The sequence below is a fragment of the Mus musculus genome, chromosome 13 (genome assembly GCF_000001635.26).
Source record: "Mus musculus strain C57BL/6J chromosome 13, GRCm38.p6 C57BL/6J".
Taxonomy (NCBI): Eukaryota; Metazoa; Chordata; class Mammalia; order Rodentia; family Muridae; genus Mus; species Mus musculus.
The window spans coordinates 107,208,023-107,212,806 of NC_000079.6; the positions used below are offsets into that span (position 1 = coordinate 107,208,023).

At 44.3% G+C, this 4,784-nt stretch overlaps 1 long non-coding RNA gene across 1 annotated transcript; it reads left to right on the forward strand.

The window, feature by feature from the left end:
• The first annotated feature begins 2,510 nt into the window (after positions 1–2,510).
• On the forward strand, positions 2,511–4,504 carry Gm31715. The gene is made up of 3 exons (XR_382872.2): positions 2,511–2,868; positions 3,547–3,602; positions 3,882–4,504. It is a non-coding gene; the product is annotated as a predicted gene, 31715 (long non-coding RNA).
• Positions 4,505–4,784: the final 280 nt, after the last annotated feature.

A 4,784-nucleotide genomic window follows, 5' to 3' on the forward strand; every position in this document is an offset into this window, starting at 1 on the left:
CCATAGTAACAGCAAAGCACTCTGGGAAACGGAGCCACTTGGGAGCTGGAGTTACACATGCCAGGATTTCGGCTCCCATGGCAACAGCAGAGTGTGGGGTGGAGACGCGCACACTTCGAAACTTAGCTAAGGTCCGCTCGCTGAAGACAATGTATAATCAGAGTTGTCAATCTATTTTAAAACTCGGAGTTAAAATAAATCAAATTTGAGGCCACAGGCTGATGCAAAACATTTAAAATACACTGTACATCCAACTGAAAATTTCTGAAGCATAAGCACAAATAGTTTAAGAACTATCCAATTGTGACAACTTGTTAGTTTAAAAAAATCCAATTACCCAGATTTTTGTCCCAGAGTAGCTGCAGAAAATTACACAATTAGAGCAATTTTTCTCAGCTGCTCCACTATAGAAAACGAAAGTAATTATACGAAAATAGTGTAAAGTACTTTCACAACTGCAAGTTTCGGGTTTGCTTTCTTTAGAAGAAATTCTGTTTCTCTTCTAGATAATCATCTCAACAAAAAGTTGGAGAGAGCCATCAGAGAGAGAGAGAGAGAGAGAGAGCAACAGCTAAAAGAGGAATCAAGAACAAAGCAAAAGGTAAATGTAACATTAAATGACTCACAAGAAGCTGAAAAGAATCCAGAAAAATCTAAGAACTCAGCATTGCAATTACAGTAGTAAGAGAATTCTGACACACAAAGAATTCTCCGTGGTTATTAATACCCAAGTTATCATTTTTGAAGGTCTCCTTTATCCTGCATGAAATCAGAACCCATTTGGGACATCAGCATCCACTTAACACAGACGTTCTTTTCCCTTCAGGTCTATTGATCAGGTCTATACATATATCACACAGGAAGTGTGGGGATTATCTGGTGATAACTTGTAGGTGGCTAATTACTGAGAGTCTATTGTAGCAAACACATATGTGTACATATTTCATTAAGAATGGTTATTGCCAGAAGAATTTGATGTTATTGTGTGTGCATGAATAGGGAAGTCAGATAATAGTGGTCCAGCCCAGTTTCTAGTTTGGTTGCCTGTTATACCCAGGAGGCTATGGAACCAATATATTCCTTTGGCAAGTGAAGACTCTTGTCTGTGTCTTAGAAAAATGCAAAGTCTGTGTGTTAAGGCTCACCCAACATCTATGTCGAAGCATTCTTTCAGAAAGTGTCTATGTAGAACTCCAATAAGCAACAGAAGACACTGAGCTGTGGCCATTAAAACAGCCAGCATTATTGGGCCATGCCCAACATCCTGCCTGTAGCAGATTGATCCATAAGTGGATGTCCTTGGGCTTGGCTAGTCAAAGTCATTGTCCAGGATTTTGGAATCTGGGATTCCATGAGTGGACCTGGTAAGTCAGCTGACTGAAGCTGCAAACTGTAAAGCTTTGAAGTTATTAGTGGCTATGATTATTGGCTCAAGGATAAACCTTCCAGAGAAAAGAATAAAGTCACAGAAAAAAGCAGAGACAGGAGCTGAAGGCCTTATATAGAGGATGCTGAGTCCCCTGTTCCCGAAGCTCCAGGAATCTGCATGTCCCGTGGCTTGAGCAAGTCCTTCCAGGAAGCTTTCCTCCACAACCTTTGCTTGCTTATTCGTTCAGTGGCTCGAGCTCAAGCTCAGGGGTTATAACTAATGTCGCAGCTATTTCTCACAGCCTCTAAAAATAGTGACGGAAGGAAGAAAGTACAGCAATGGCTGCAAAAATGGCCCGGGAAGGGGGCAAGCCATGGCACAGCAATCATTGAAGTGCCACTTCCCTGGCGATCAAAGGTTGGTGAGAAAAGGAAGTGGGGGTGAAGAGCCACTGCAGCCTGGAAGTCATCAGAAGAGTCAAACACATCTGCATCAAAAATCAAATCGGAGCTCAGCAGCCTCCCTAACTGCCCGCATTGGATGATGGGATGCCAATCTAGGTGGTCTGTTCAGTGTAAGCAGAGAGAGAGAGAGAGAGAGAGAGAGAGAGAGAGAGAGAGAGAGAGAGAGAGAGAGAGAGAGAGAGAGAGAGAGGAGATGAAGGGGATGCTGATTCAAGATAATTGCCTTGATCCAAAGAACTTGAGTTTCCAGATGCTCCAGAGAAAGGATGAAAATAGACCTTCATCAAGGCATATTACTGGGAAACTCAGAATGCTGAGGGCAAGGAGAGAATGCCAGACATCTCCACGCACGAGGAAGAGAAGTGGGTCACGCACAAAGTACCAGTCATCAGAATTTCTCCTGAATGTCTCAATAGCAACTCTACTGGGATAATGCCTTCAGTGTTATTTCCAATCCAGAATTCTATCTTTAAAGCAATTGCCAATCAAATAGAAATGGAGAAATGTATTTTCGGCAGGCCCCATCTCAGCAACATCTCTTCCATGCATATTTCCTCAGGGAACAATTGAGGAAGGTGCTCCACTAATAGAGAGTGAAACCATGGCAGAAGAAAACAGGATGGGGGTGGGGAGGGGTAGAGTAAGAAGGTAATAGCTTTGCAGGAATGAAGGGGGTGGGTGAGGTCCTGGCATGGCGGTGGGCCCAGGTTTAGAGGGCCACAAATCTACACTGAAGCAACTTCACAAACGTTTGAGCTCAGTTCTGTGTCTGTAGCCACACGTCCCCCAGACAGAAGAGGCAAGCCTGGTGAGAGGTAGCGAGACTGCATTCATTATCATTATCTATAACTGTGTAAACAATTCCCCAAAGCCTGCGCCTGAAACCAACACAAATGCATTATCATACGCTTTCTATTGGTCAAGAGTTTAGGCAGAATTTGCCTGGAGCTTCTGCCAAATTTCAGTCATGGCTGTGCTCCGGAGTTCGGGGCCATAAGGAACTCTCAGCAGTCGCCATGACAATGTGCCAGGCAGGTAAGCCAACACCCTTTTTATTCATTATTTAATTTATTTATTCACTTCACATCCCAATCACCCCCTCCCAGTTCCCCCACTCACACCCCCTTCCCCATTTCCTCCTCCCCTTCTCTTCTGAGAAGGGAGTGCCCCACCCCGTATTACCCCACCCTGGTGCATCAAGTCACTACAGGACTAGACACATCCTCTCCCACTGAGGCCAGATAAGGCAGTCCAGTTAGGGGAACAGGATCCACAGGCAGGCAACCGACTCAGGTACAGTCCTTGCTCCAAGTAACCATAGACACAGCTTGCTCACTCATGTAGCAAGGATCATTAGGAAAGACTTCTGGAAAAGCTAATTAAGGTGACCTGGCTCAGCTGACCACGCCCCTTTCCAGCTGTCCTGCTTTCTTGTATAGGGCACATGGATATAATGGTAGGACAAGCCAAAGTCATATTAGCATCATGAGGAACAGGTTTAGATAATACCAGAGACCTTGAACATTTGCACGAAACTAAATACTGTTAAGATTCCAGACTTTTCACTACAGGAGAAATAGGAACCCTAAATTCTGAAGTCACCCTGACTGTGTCTTTTCTATCAGTGGCTGGATGCAATCTGTGTAATGAGAATGCACAGTATTATCAGGGGTGTGCTTTGTCAATGATTGGATTTATCAAATCTTTCCCTAGGATCTGGTTTCTGTGGGAGAAATGGAAACGAAAGTGTGACAGTGGGCAAACGTGAGGTAAGAGGAACCTGGAGAGTCAAGGTGGGAAGGAGAAAGAGGGGCCAGGCATTAAATGCAGTGGGTAGATCTTGCCCATCCCAGCTTCCTTTTAAACACACAGATCAAGTTAGAATAGTGTTTGAATAGAAACAGGCAAGATAAACATGAATACACATGAGTAAACATGAATATGAACACAGCCTCAAGCAACCAAAAAATAGCCGTGTGAGCATACATTAAGGGGATTTAAGAGTAAACGCACGGATAAACTGAATTAATTCCTTTGTGTCTTTTAAGGTGCTTCTGCCAACCTCAAGAAACCCCACCAGTCAGTAACGGAGCCTTTCTCCAGTCTTTGTCTTTTATCCTACATCTTTTGACTTGGGTATCCTTATAATGAAAAATTGACAACGGGAAGACTTCAAAGTTATTTGGCCAGATTCTCCTGGCCACTTACCATGCCATCCATCATCTCCTCTCCAACCCCTCTGTCACTGTAAACAAATGCCTAGTAGAAACATCTGAGCGGGGAAGGGGATTTGGGTATATCTGCAAGGTATGGTGGAGTGCCTGGAGGGTGTGTGTGGAGAGGCCCCTCACTTCATAGGAGAACAAGAAGCAGAGAGATCTGGGAAGAATCCAGTAACCTGCTTTCCCTAACCCCACCTCTTCTCCTAAGGGCTCCCCAGCATCCCCACAGAACACCACCAGACAGGGAACAGCCATTCAGAACACAAGTCTATATGGGAGAGTGCAGACTCAAATGGTAACATTCCCTCTAAGAGTGAGCTTTTAAAGTCAATCTCCTTGACAAGCAAATTTATCTCTTCTGACTGGCATATGTCGTCACACTTGGCTTTTGATGCATTTTGAATGAAAATGACCCCCAAAGACTCATAGGGAGTGGCACTATTAGGAGTTGTGGCTTATGGAGTAGGTGTGGCTTTGTTGGAGGAGGTGTGTCCCTAGGGGTGGGCTTTGAGGTTTCAAATGCTCAAGCCAGGCCTAGTGTCTCTCTCTTTCTCCTTCTTGCTGCCTGCCAATCCAGAAATTTTACTCTTAGTTACCTCTTCAGCACCATGATTGCCTGCCTGTCACCATGCTTCACACCATGACAATAATGGATCGAACCTCTGTAACAGAAGCCAGCACCAATTAAATGCTTTCCTTTATAAAAGTTGCTATGGTCACAGTGTCTCT